The sequence below is a fragment of the Lonchura striata genome, chromosome 2 (assembly GCF_046129695.1).
Source record: "Lonchura striata isolate bLonStr1 chromosome 2, bLonStr1.mat, whole genome shotgun sequence".
Lineage (NCBI taxonomy): Eukaryota > Metazoa > Chordata > Aves > Passeriformes > Estrildidae > Lonchura > Lonchura striata.
The window spans coordinates 93,642,493-93,657,379 of NC_134604.1; the positions used below are offsets into that span (position 1 = coordinate 93,642,493).

A 14,887-nucleotide genomic window follows, 5' to 3' on the forward strand; every position below is an offset into this window, starting at 1 on the left:
AGATAAAATCAACACAAAGTTTGCAGCTATTTTTCAGCCATAGTGGTGCCCCAATTTGACTCTCAGTCCAGCTGTGCATATACCCATGTCAATGCCAGGGAATTAATGGAAGTTCTTGAATGAATGGAATAAGAGGACTACACCTGTTGGTGGGAGCCCACATTTGTTCTGGACAAAAGGGATGGTCTAACCATAAGCTTACATAATTTCTTCTGTACTTAGCTGTAAATGAGTGAAAAAATGAAAACCTTTTTCTTTAAATTGACAGTAAACTAAAATATAAAGAAGGAAATAAAAACTTACAAGTGTGACATTATTATCAAAATGCAAAATCTTTTTTGGGTATCAGGTACTTTTTAATGTGGATTGACCTTGTGTTTCCACGTAGACACAATAATTTAATATAATCTTAAATTTAATCATTCTCAGGATGAGCAAAATAATTTATTTTTTTATAATTTATTCTATCACAGAAATTACAGTATCACCGAATACTGAAATTATGATGCAAGCTTGTATAAATAAACTTTAATTACTTGCAACAAGGGGGCTTGCTTTTGGGGAAATGCAATCTGGGGAATCTTTGAAATTTTCCCTCACAGAGAATTCTTCCCCCAGCACTCCAGACTTCCTTTACTCTGAAGTTAATGAATGCAACCAATTAAGTACCAGGCTTCTTCCCACCTGACAGGTCACACACTTTGCCCCCAGTAGATAATGCAGAATGCTTAAAGAGGATCCTAAGGAATCCAGAAAGCATACTCAGTGCTACCTCGAGGCCTTTAATCCTGGAAATACATTTCAGCTAAACTTGGATTGACAAGTCACTTGTCTAGACTTTCTTAAAATTCAGTAGAATAGAGTATTCTGGTGTCATATTCCTCACTGTAATACTGATGTTTACAAGAGGTCAGATGAACTGTGCACTGTAAGACCATTGTGTCTTTTCACTGAATATAAAGATGATCTTGCCTCCAGCCTAGACATCTAATATCAGGCAAAGTGAATCTCCTTCATAGCCAGGAAGCTAAAAATCCCCAGCATTTCATGGCTAGTCAGAGCAACTCATTCACTAAGGGATCAAAAATAAAATACAAAACAGAGGGGTCTAAAGGATTAATTTGAATCAACACCATTCCACTGCTATGCCAAGACTAATGTACTGCTGGAAGGAAGTAAATACAAAACCTCTTCTAGTTACAAGTTGAGACAGTGAACACTACTATTAAAGGAGGGTCTCCCCAGTACCCATCCACATGACATCAGTGTGAGAAAAGATCCATTTTCCCCAGCTTTTTCCTTCAGCACCCTCCTTGTCCTAACTTGTCATTTTCAGAAGCATAAACAGAAGAAAGATATTCTGGCTAGACAGGCTCACACTGTGAGCATGTACAGGCTGGCCAGGATTCTCTGGTGTTGCAGATATGTGCTTTGACCTCTCTTCCTTTGCTTCTGAATGATGTGCTCTATCAGGGAAACTTTTTATTTGTTTGGAGTAGATACTGCTGCCAATAGCTTGTGAATAGGGAAAACTCAGTTCTCTTGGGTCTTCACAGATAAGGATGTTATCTAATCATTTTCTCCCTCACCTCCCTAAGTGCACAGCTGACAAGATCCAGCAGGCTGTTTTTCCCCAAGACAGAATATTCTGCAGTTCAGGTTATGGCACAGTAACCCACAGCAATATTCTAAGGCTCAGCACGTTATTTGATTTACACAGAGTGTGCACAAATGGGCCGTAGGGCTGTACTCCCAGTTCTGTATGCACAGCAAATCTTTAAGCATTGGAATAAACATGACTCACTCAATTTCAATAGCACAACGTGACAGAAGACACTAAAGGAAAACACGGCAAGTACAAAGGGCAGGAAAACAAGCAGCTCCAAATCAATAGCTTAATAAAAGATGTCTTTGAACTGAAGCCACAGAACTACTTTTGTTGGTTGGTTGTTTTGCTGTTCTTATTCTCAGGTCTCTCTCTTGCCTCATTAAGAAAGGAACACAAAAAATAATAAAATTAGAGGTAGCTACTGCCTGCAATCCAATGTCCTCAGTAAGAGGATAGTTTCTAACACCACAAGTCAAATCTTTCCTGAAGGAAGCTCCTTCTTTCCATGTCTTTGTCTTGTTGCTTAAAAAATAAAAATCACATATGGCTGGCAGGTAACTGCTTTTAAAGAGTGATAAGTTATCTGCTTTTAAGTTTTCAATATCCAAACACAACTTATATAAGGAAAAATGAGTGACACTCTTGTCAGTATAATTCATTATGTTGTAGCTTAATTTCCTCTTTTTTTGCTTACTACAATGTACACTGTTTGCCAAGGTAAACTGGTATGATTTAATAAGATCTATTCAAAAGGTAGTGAATAAAAGGCAGCAATCAAAATTAATTTATGTCCCATATTTTTGCTAGAAGAAATACAAAAATTGCCATCATAAAGGTTCAGCTTGTGCTGTCTCAGAAAATTGTCTCTTTTCCCCTTTCTATACTACATTTTCTCTTTCTTTGACAATCATTAATTGTTGATATCTGAAATATGTGAAAGAAATGGAATTTGTTTGCCAAACTTGTCACTATGTCTTATAACTCAGGATTTTTAGTTTTGTTTGTTTAGATTTGCGGAGGATGGGAAGAGTGGGTTAGGCAAGGTTTTATTTGAAAATTCTATCAAGTGAAAGCTGAAACATCCAGAGAGCCTATCTGCTGGAGAGAGATTGCCTGAAAATTTTTCAGTAGAAAACTTATAAAATCAGTGAGTAGCAAAGAATAGGATGGAAATTTTTGATAAATGTTACCTTTATGTAAATAATAAATATTCATTAATTCGTCTTCCCTCTGTTATATTTTTTTTCTTGAACGAATAACCTAATTATTTTTGAAATATGAGGAATATGGGAAATTCCAAATAATTAGAAAAGAGGAAATAGAATATTATAGTTTCCAAGAAAACAAAAGTGATTCTTTCAATCTCTGTACAATATATATGACATAAATATCTTATTATAGAGCATAAATATTAAGAACCAAAGCATATATTAAAAATTTTTGAGAGAATAAATCTTTGGATGTGAAGAAGAAAATTATGCTTTTAGAAATAACAGATTACATCAGACAGACTGCATTTGGGGTTTCTTTTTTAGGACTACAAAAATTCAGAATAAGATTATAAAGTTCACCTTTTTACAAACAAATTTCACACCAAGGCTGCTTCATAGAGACTTACAGAAATAATTCAGAATATTGTAAATGTGAGCATGAAGTGCAATGTACCTGAAACAATTTGTAAGTATATATGGCAATGAACCAAAACTTCAAAGTACCTGCCTAGCATATTATATTTTTAATATCTTAATTGATATCAAGAAACACAGTCTTAAGTGTCTAGATTTGCTGTCCAATAAGAATTAAGGGAAAAAAAATAAAAGCACAGCAATTTTGGAAAACTAATAATGCTAAAAGTCATTTTACAACAAACTGACCACTAATCATAGTTTTACCTTGTTTCTATAGATATTTTTTTCCTGTAAAATATACTGATTTTTTTTACTTCAACAATTAAAAATTCACTTCCTATACAAGGGGTTATAGGGAAATATGCAGCATGCTTTAATATGTGTGTAGAAAAAGGAAAATATACTCAAGAATGACAATAAATGACAAGTAACTGAGAAAAAAACCCAACATTTAGGACTAAAAAATAAAACTGGAAGAATGCTCAGAATATCCCCAGAACAAAATTTTACAGTAGCTCAAATGTGAGTCAGTCACTGGGCCAATGTAGAGCTCAGTAAAGACTTTTGAATGAGGGTCATGGCTATGAAGTTCACTGAAGCCAACACCTTTGCAGAAGTGGTCATTTGGGATGTTTTTACTTAAACTGAATAAAAAGGAAGACCAATTTCTCAGATAAAGATACTACCTTATGACAGATGATAATGAAATTAATTGGAATAATTAATTTTTTCTGAGTTTTATAGGTTTTTTTACATTAGACTTTGTGAGCCTTAATCTTTTCTAAACATCTGAATTTCAGTTTCTGAAGAAAAGAAGTAATGAAGATATGTGTGTCTTAGTCCTGGATTATTTATTCATATACTTCCTGTAATTAAGCAGAGGCTTTCTTATCTCAGACAATGTGGCAGCAGAATAGTGAGTAGAATATAAATTATAGTTCAGCTCTTGGGATTAGTGGATTCAACTATGTAAATACAAAATATGAATTTGCAACATCTGCTAAAGATTTGCTAAAGATTTACAATACTTTTGCACCATCCTACCTAAAGATGACATTCCCATTTCATCTTGACAAAACAATGTAAAACATATTTACTTTAAAAATTTGCAAAAATCACACATTGTCTCAGAAATACGCTGGCATTGAGCAAATAAACAATTCTATTACATCTACAAACATATACATCTGACTCTACTTCAGCAAATGTTTACCTTTAGCTCTTGCTAGGTAGGTCTTTTCCACAGCTAACTACCTCTCCATGCTTGGGCATCCTGCCAACATGCACACAGGGCCATAAACTGCTTCACTGTACACAGTGAGCTATAGAATAAATTTAAATTCTATATGGGCTATAGAATACATTTAAATTTCTTTGTTTACCTGCTAGTTTGCTTCTGTTTAACACAAAGGTCTTGTAGGTCTGGCATCAGTGAAGGGCCTTTCCTTTGGCAACACAGCCATGTGCTAATAGGACATCAAAAGTCCTCCAATTGAAACACTGAAACACTGACACTTTCCTGCTTGGTCTCCTGGTGACATTGCTACTTCAGTGGCTCACTGCCTGCCAAGAAGGCACTGCCCAGTTCTTTGGGAAATTTTCTGAGAAAGATGTATATTGCAGAAGCAGAAAGTAAAACCAGAGACAAATGGAAATTGTGATATTAAAGAGAAATAGGATTAGATTTGCTGTTCCTCCTTTTTCTCTTCATTCCTTTTGGTGTTTTTTTTCTCCTGTGCAACCAGTACTCAGCCAAAGAGGAATGGGAACATAAAAATCCCTTCCCGCAGTACTCACTAGTAGATAACATTAATTGGGATTATGGGGAAGGATTTTTGGACCCTTTTAAACCATATGTCAAAATAGCTTTTCTGTGAGATCATCTCTACTTCTATCTTCTGTGGGAGCTTCCCTTGTGCCTCTGAACCCTGTGAGTACTATCAGTCTGGGTAACAGGGATTCTCCTGGCTCTGGATTGTATAATGGTTAGACAAGCCATACAAGAGCATCATTTTTCAAGATATACTAAGGTCATGTGCCAAGAGTGGACCAGATTCTGCTCTCATTTAGAGTGGAATATAGCTGGAGTAATTCTACAAAAAACACATGATGTTAAATTAATGCCACATTGGTCTAAACAGGAAAGCAAAGTAAGACCCAGTGATTAAGATGCATAAAATGATTTTATGTGCATGCTTGCATAGGATTTTGTGTTTGCTCTCAGATATCACCAGTATAAACTGCCTATTATTATTCAGCCTGACTAGGAAATCTAGCTTAAGGAAGTGTCATTCCAGGTTCTCCTGCTGAAGATTAAATGGTTGTAGAGAATATTGAGATATGGATAAGGAGAAAAAGGGTGCCATGAATATCTGAGGTGGAGTGGAAAGAATTTAACAGCTGCAGAGCCACAGAAAGAGGAAACAGCAGGAGGGTCACAGTTGTTTTTGCATGTGAGGCAGCTGGACTGCATCTATACAAGTCCTATGACCTATACAAGTCCTATGACCATAAAAAAACAGCACTCAAGATCAACCAATATTTTTCTAAACACAGATATATTTAATTAAGCAATAAATAACATGGAATTATTTTTAAATTGTACAGTAAAATTAATCTATGTGACAATTTGCATCTTAATCTGATAATTCAAAGTTCCTGCATAGTGCTACTGGCATAAATGAATGTGCTAGGTACTTACTTCATTAAAATATTTATTTTAAATATATGCTGTATTAATCTAGGAGGTCAGTAATTCTAACAAGCATTTCCTTAGAAGAGTTTCAATGTATAAAGATTAGTGAAAATATTAGTGGTTGATAATATTTTAAAAGCTTTATTTCTATGGAAGGTATTTAACTGAATTTCTTATTGCCACACATAAATCTATGTCCATTATCTTTGTCATTATGTGATGTCAGCAAATTATGAAGCAGTCAATAAAGATTTTTGTTGGAACCTTAAGGTTCTGAAATAAAGTTATTAGCTGCTTGTTATAGGCACATCGAACTCAGTTTCTGAGATATGGGTCAAGAACTTTCATTATACTTATTTGTGTACCAATATAATTCTATTTTTATAATCCATACCTTTAGATTAAATCCAGTGCTGTGGTAGGTATTTTAGCACCTTGTGACAACATTTCTCTATGTCTAGAAATAGCACAAGCTTTAAAATTCACAGATGAAAAACATGCATAGATTTTTATAATTATTGTAAGGGTTATTTAGTGATCTAATAAACATTATATTAAAACTGACAGATAAGAAATGTCAAGTGCTAGTGGAAAGCAGAGGTACCAAGGGTGGCACTTTAATCTAGAAATTAAATCAACATTTTAGAATTTCACAGATTTTGAAGTTTAAATAAAGAAAACCACAAGAACTGTTGAAACAGTTCAGTCAGAATTATGCTATTGTGTGCCAAATAGATTTATAGTTGCCTAAGGAAATTAATATAGCTTTATGCACCTAATAATGAAGGGAGAACAATACTATGAGATTCTCACTGAAACAGCCTAAAAATTGGGACAGTCTCTATTGCATGAAACAATAAACACTGCAAGAAGCTCCACTAAGTTTCATGCATTCTATACTAAATGTAATATACATAATGCTGGAAGATTATTCAGGTTACACATCAAACATTTGAAAGTTAGGAACCATCAGACTTAACTGGCCATGTCATCTTTATTTCCCTTTGTCTGGCTATTTAATGACCTAATTACATCCTCCTGCTCAAGGGACCTCTTTTCTTGTCAGTCTTGTAGTACTGTTAAGTGTATGACAGATATGAATAATTCAACTGACTTCAATTGTTTACAGACATTTACACATTTGTAATTGCTTTAGCAAATGAGGGTTGCATTATAAGCTTCTGAAGATGCCCAAGCAAACAAGGCTGATATTTATTTTTCCTTCAAAATATAGCTAGATGCCTTCTAAATAAAGTCAGGTGTCTAGTCTTCCCCTGAAAACTCCAGTCAAAAGAGAAACGCTTTTCTCTTATAGTCAGTCATTTGTCACTCTCACTAAGCCCCAGAAACACCAGCAGCTTAACCATCCTCGCAGTCCAAACTCTGTGACACATAATATAAGCACTGATACTTTGTATTTACAAGACTAATTCTGTGGGAGAGAGAACTGATGATGCCATGGTACAGCTTCAAAAACTGCATCTGTCTTGACTGCAAAATGTTCTCTGATTTTTTTAGAGCTTGTTACAAAGCATTAATTCTTTCCTTTACCATAGAATGGAGCTACACTGATTCTGGGAAATGCCTGCAAAAATGGATAAACCTAAAAGACTAATCAGTTGAATCCCATCCTAAAAGTGATCCCATCTTAAAAGTGATCACTTTTCTTTACACCCTACAAATTAAGTCCTGGTTAATTAGGCAAGTCACCAAAGGCATATGAAGGTATCTTGTGCATTTCTTGTTTCTAAAATATCAAAAATGACCTAATGGGGAGACTGGGGAAAACAAGCTAAATGGAAATAAAGAAACAACTCCAAAGGGAGTAGAGCAGAAGAGTCCATCTACAGTCAGACTGCATGGAAAGACCTATTTAGTTTTTCTATAATATGAGTATCTTGGTAACTCTTGCTACACTATCACATTGCACAGATTTGAAACAGTCTGTAGCCCCTAAGACAATCCCAAATAACTAGTTAGGTCTCAGAAATTCCCCAGGGTGATTTACTCCATTACTAGCCTTGCAAGGGAGAATGTCAGAGCATTCTGGCTTCTGGTATCTCCTATATTATAATCAACCCCTATCAGTAAGGTTTCATGAGGAATTAGTAGAGTAACTCTGAGTGCTGCATATTATCCTAAACTGGGTTCCCCTATCCAAAAGATTGGTGAAAGGAAAAGAACAAATAAAAGCTGAGGTAGAAAAAGGAAGAAGGTACTTTCAGAGTGATGGTGTTTGTCTTCCCAAATCACCAGTATTCATGATTAAATACTTTCCAGTCTGCCAATGGGAAGTAGAAAATAAGTTCCTTATTTTTTATTTATATTGTTTTCTCTATTCAATTGTATTTATTTCAACCTATGAGTTTTCTGACTTTTCCCCTAATTTTCTCCCCCACCCCACTGAGGAAGAAATGAGCTAGTAGCCATGAGGGATTGAGCTGCCACCTGGGGTTAGCCAATGACACTTCTTTATCCAAGTGCTTAATTCATGGTGCTGGTGGATGAGAAGAGACAGGAACTGGAAATGTACATTTGTAGTCCAGAAATCCCACACTATCATGGGCTCCATCAAAAAAAAAAGTGTAACCAGCATGTCAAGGGAGGTGATCCTGCCCCTCTGCTCTGCCCTTGTGATTCCCCCTGGAGTGCTGTGTCCAGCTCTGGGGTCCTCAGATCAAGACAGACATTTACCTTTTGGAGCAAGTCTTGAGGAGGGCCATGAAGATAGTCAGAGACCTGAAGAACCTCTTCTATGGAAACAAGCTGAGGGAGCTGGGGTTGCCCACCCTGGCGAGGAAAAAGGCTCTGGAGTGACCTTACTGTAACCTCCCAGTGCCTAAAGGTGGCCTACAGGAAAGCCAGAGGGGGACTTTTGAAAAGGGCAGGAAATTATAGCACAAAGAAGAATGGCTTTAAACTGAAATAAGACAGGTTTAAATTGGATATTAGGATCAAATTCTTTGCTGTGGCCTTGGAAATGCACTGGAACAGGTTTCTCAGAGAAGCTGTGGATGTCTTATGACTAGAAGTGTCCAAGGCCAGGTTGGAAGTGGCTCTGAGCAGCCTTGTAAAGTCGAAGGTTTCCGTGGCAAGTTATTTATAGCAACATGATCTTTAAAATTCCTTCCAATCCAAACCATTCTGTGATTCCATAGTAATTACCAAAATTGCCAAGGACACAAACATTTTGAAAATCACAGTTTTAAACTTCAAGGACGACCTTCACTCCTCACAGGAAGTTAGTTAGTCATTACCAGGTTTATTCATTTGGGTTTAAAGTGCCCTCAAAGCTGATGACTTTAAGATACTTCATTTACTCACCTTTGCTTGCATTCTGAAAGAAAGACAAATAAAAATTATTATCCTCAATCAGAAATATCACTTCCAGCTCCAGGTCTGAAGCGACAAAGCCATTTGATATAAACTGATATCATTACATCTACTTTAATGAAATACTGCTTTTGTAGCACCAGTCAGATTGCTTCTAGCTCTCCTTACAAAGATTTAAGGCATCATGGGAAATATCAATGTAGTGCTCTATGAGATTACTGATGCTGCATAGCAGACAATTAAGCTGAAAGGGCCGGTGTGATGATGACCCATCACTTTGCAATCTGCTCTGTACATCATTCTCACTAATGCCCTAACTTACTCATGAGAGTCTGAAATGTTCTGCTGACTTTTTACATTCAAAAATTATATATTATAAAACATTATAGCTTCCCTGTTTTCAAGAGGAAAGGGAGAGGGGAAAGAAAGAGAAAAAAGTCAACAATAAAATGTTTCTGGATAATGTTTCTGGACAAAGGGAGTTTAGATATACAGTGATGACTCAAGTATATGTTTTACAAATGTAAACAACACATCTGTGCAATACATCATCAGCTAATAGCATGAATTTGGTGAAAACATTACTATAGCTATTAAAAAGGGCTTTATAGCAAAAAGACAGACATTACTTGACTAAGCAATGATATCAACATTAACATAATCTTTCCTGAGAAAACAAGATATCTCTTCAGATTGATCTCTTAGCAAAGTCAATTATTTGAAAGAGTTAATAATAATTTAGTACTCTGAACCACTAAAGTTCTGATGTAAAGATCATTGGAGCATTTCACTATCAATGAATGCTGCCCTGACTAGAAGTACAAAATTCAGGATCTGCAGTTTAGTGCAGCTTGAAGAACAAATTAGGAACTTCATACCAACATCAGAGGAAAACCTGTAATTAGAACAGTCTTTGAACATACTTGTTTCACCCTCACTGCTATGATTACCATAAGAATCTATTATCCTTGTGTTCCATATTTTTCTCTCCTAATATTTCCTATTAAAATGTATGTTTCATCATCTTTTGAAGTTACTTTAAAACAAAAAATCATCAGAATGGTAACTATTTTATTTTTTGAATAAAGCCTACAGTTGGTGATTTAGATATTTTTTACCTTATTCATATAGGAGAGCAAGGTTAGATTATGAAAGGAGGGAGAAGAAAGAGATAAAGAGGAGAAGATGGGGAAGAAGGGGGAAGGGAAAGAGGACAAGGAGGAGGAGGTTGATAAGGAAGAAGGCATGACATTGCACCTCCAAACTAGCATCTGACACTGTCTTAACAAGATAAATTACTATTTATAAAACTTCATGGCTACATTAGCCTAAATAAAACTAAAGGTTATATTGGTGTAATTTAAGAAATTTTAAAAGACTATTAGAAATAGTAAGTCATAACATTCTAGTGACTTTTCTTGCCACCATACTGTAAAGGATGTCTCTACATACAGCCTTCAAGTACTCCTTCAGACTATGAATTTTGTCTGCTCTTTCTTGAGCAGCAGCAGAAGGCAGAATGGGACCTCCATGATGGAAAACAGAAGAGTAAATTGATAGAATTAAACCCAGGAAAGGCCATCTAGAAACCTGAGAGACAGTAATGAAATTCCAAGAAACACTCAAAAAGTGCAGAAATAAATGCAAGGAACAGGACACTAGAATTTGGGCTTTTTGAATAACATGATTTTTGCCAAAGAAATCCTGCCATTCTTATCTGCTAAGTAAGAGGCTCAAATTGCTTATCAATTCCAATAATCCACAGAGGTTATCCTGAGCTTCAACAGCTCTGAGTGTTTCCTGTAAACTTGGCAGGGAAGGCTAAACACAGATGCCTCATTTAAGGACCTGTGTAACTGGATCTTGCAGTCTCTACTGCCAAGCAGTGTCCCAGACACAAGAAAATGGGGACATGTGAGCCTCAGTTTCTGAGTTAGTAGTGATAAATTCTTCCTTGGAAAGAAAGGAAGGAAAGAAAGGAAGGAAATTGAAAAACAGACAGAGAAAAGAACTGTGTATAGTTCAGCAACTTGGTGAGCACAATTAAAGTAGAAAGAAGGAGTTATTTTAATTTCTATTTAAATTTAGAAAACATGGAGTGTTTGCAGAGGAGGATGCTACCAAAACAAAATTTTTCAGAAGGAGTGAAACAAAGCATCTTACTGCCTCATTTTTACCTGAACACTAGTATTCTTGTACTTTGCTGAGGTCACTTTATGGGTCTTTGAACACTAAAATTACTTTTAAAAATTTATATTCAAAATGGCTTTTGCATGTCTTCTTTGAGCACCATGTGAGGTGAATGACATAAAAGTCAGCCAGGATTCATTTTATTAATTGATGCAAAGAGATTAGATTCTAGATATTAGGCTTGTATAACGAGGCTCTGTTTGTGCCCCAGAGAGTTTCTGAGCCCTATTGTTCTGCACTGGAAACACTGCAGACACTTGATACTTTTCCTATTCCATGGCACCAAATACCAAAACCATAATAAATTACAGTTTATACTAATGGTCTTTTTGTATATCTTATTCCAAATTAGATCTATTTTAAAATAGAAGCAATTTAAAATAAGATATCTAAACACTAAATACTAGAAAGAAACAGCCATCTGCAGACAGTTGCTAATTACACAGCTATTTTACTGTTTTCTTTCTTCCAAGAAAAAAGATATTTGAGGATACTTTACCTATGTGTACAATTTAGACTGCAAATTGGAAACTTTAAACCCTTTAAAATTTTGTTTGTGCCACTGCCTTGACTTAAAAAGCAAAGCTAGAATTTAAAAAAAATAGCCCACTGAGAACCATTCTCTAGATAATAAGCAAAATATACGGGTAAACTTTTCCAGGAGTGGAAAATGGGCATTACTGAAGGTTTTCTGTTTTTAAGGTAAGGTGAAAACTGATCCCAGTCTCTCTGTTCACAGAGTTTTAGAAATTCAGCCATCACTACAGGTAAATTCAGGAGAAACTCTGCATCTGGAGCTGGCAAATCTGTTGAAATCACATATATGATTTCTTAATTATCCTACTTTAATAGGATTTACTAGCATCTGACCTTATGAATTCTCATTTTTTATATATTCATTGAGAAGAAGTGCCACAGCTTCCATTTAATAATGAGAATTTCCACAAGATTTATCTTCTGATCAGCAAACTTTGGAGACTGAGGGGTTCACCTCATAGCTGGCAACTTTGATAAGACAGAAGCAGAACCACTAGATCCAAAGGGATAGCACCAGAAATAATGATTAAACTTTGTAGCCCAGAAAGATATGCTCTTGCAAAATATGACATTCCTTTAGCTACCTCTCTCTTAAGGCATTGTAGGAGTTCAAATGGAACTCATAAATAGGTTAAATAAAAGTCATATTAATCCCTACCTAGATAGCAGTAAACATTTATTCAAATTCATCCAATTAAGAATGATCTGCTACTGTCTGATTGGTGATAGAATATAGGTTTTCCAACATTCCATCCCCTTACCACAAAGTCTCCTAATTCAAACATTATTTCTTCTTGTAAGCTAGCAGAAAAAAAAAAAAAAAGGTTTAATTTTTAATTGGTAGCTATTTTGAATTCTGAACCCATTACCTATATGATAAGGAAGACCCAAAAAGTAAATGCACAAAAACTGCAGGGATGATGAGGGAGGATAGTAATTCCCTATCTTTTGGGAATTCTGGTTGGGAGCAGGGCCACAAATTCTCTTTATAATACTAGAAATACCAGTTTGACAGCAAAGGAAATAAGAATTTGAAAGGTGAAAAATTCCATCAGCTTCAGGTCTGTAAGCCTGTATAGAAGTACGACAAATAATTTCTCATTCCAATCAATTAATAGTAAGACAAGACCAGAGTATGGCTGAACAGTCAACAAAACTAACACAGTTAACAAAAAAATCACTGAAATGAATTATCAGGTTTCTAAAAATATCCTGTTCAGTTACCAAGGCAATATAGAGATGTAGAACAAATTAAGGTTTTAAGGAAACTTTTAGAAAAGGTAACTCATAATCTCTGAATTCAATATTTCTCTCTTACTTGCAGTCTATTGTCTGAAAAAAACATACAGCATTAAGAACTGACATTACTTTTGAAATGCAGTTTAATAATATATTTTCTGCTTAAAAATTTCATGCTTTCAGCCAATAAGAGAGCAAATAGCCACATTCTTGAACTATTAAATGGAATGAAATATACAAATACACTGACTGTGAATATGAAGGTTATATTGTCATGATGAGTAAAGTGAAAATCTCCTCCACAAAGGAAGATAAGCCTTGGCCTGTGTGGCATGGATGACTACTATAAAAAACCTCACAAGGCAGATAGTCTTTTTCAATACCTCTGGACCAAGAACTCCATGTTTCTATTTTCACACCAATCTAAAAATTCAGCAGTATTGAGAAACTGTATGCAGTTGTTATTGCTAACTTCTGAATAGGTTCAATATACAGTTACAGGGAATATTAAAAAATTAACTTCTTTTTTGGTGACACCATGCTAGCCCCATCACTGTTTAAATAATTTTATGTATAGCAATAAAATTATAATGACCTGATGTAAATATGTAACAATGGTAGGGGATCAGCTGCAAACAACCTGCAAAGGTACTTTATTGTGGAGGAAAAGGGATAAAGATTATAGAGTAACAAAATCAGAATACTTTAACAGCATAAGTGTTGCTGGCATCATATTGTTGGTGTTTTTTGCTAGTCTTGTGTTACTCTTGTTACTGTAAATAAATATTTACTGTGAGACAACAGATTTCCTCAAGACTTTCATGCAAAAATTTGCTTTCAGGAGGTACTCGAAGGCATGGATGAAAAAGATTGAATTTACATTTTTAACAAAACTCAAAATTAAGAAAATATGCCAGACTTGTCCCTATACTGTTAAGAGTGCCATTCTCTGGCACTGAAAATTACTTTTGTACACATGATTGATTTCCTTTACCTTCCAAAAGAGAGCAGCAGCCTAGATAGACATTGCTCACCAGGACTGATCCTAGGCCTGTGGTAATTCTCAGCCTGTATCTGGGAATTGCAGTGAAAAAGGCTGGGTGACAAGGAAGCAAATATCTGACAGAAATCACAGTAAGGATCTAACAGTTGGAAAGGTTGGGGCACTGTGCTCGTGTAATAGTACCTCAAAGGTCCAGTTCAATTATACAGAAATGGCTGTATAGAGATTGCCAATGGAATTTTAGAACATGAAAGCTTTCCCAAATCTCCCATTATCTGCATCTTCTCCTCAACCAGCCTGCCCAGCTTTATTCACACTGGAGAATGAATATTGTGGTAGGGCACAAATGGTTTAATTAGGAAAGAAATACGATTATAAACTCCTATACTCCTCACTCTTTGAGTATTTACAGAGAACAACTTTCTGCCCAAGCAGTAATTTAATATCCACAACTTTTCCAAGAAGACAACTGAAACTTATGTGTAAGCAGCTAATGCTGTTTTTCAGAAGTAAAATAAGACTAGATCATGACTGGCTGATATACATTAATCAAGGAGTAGAACATACAGAGAGATGGAATTGTCTTGAGTGCATGAGGCTGCTAAACAAATACTTCCTGGGCAAGACAATCCTCTTTCTTTCCTGAATCTTTT

The 14,887-nt window shown here is 35.5% G+C and overlaps 1 protein-coding gene across 8 annotated transcripts in view; it reads right to left on the reverse strand.

Annotated features, from left to right (window-relative positions):
• The window catches only part of MYO16 (myosin XVI), a 358,973-nt gene that overhangs the window by 72,271 nt on the left and 271,815 nt on the right, over nt 1-14,887 (reverse strand). The gene's annotated exons all lie outside the window — the stretch shown is intronic.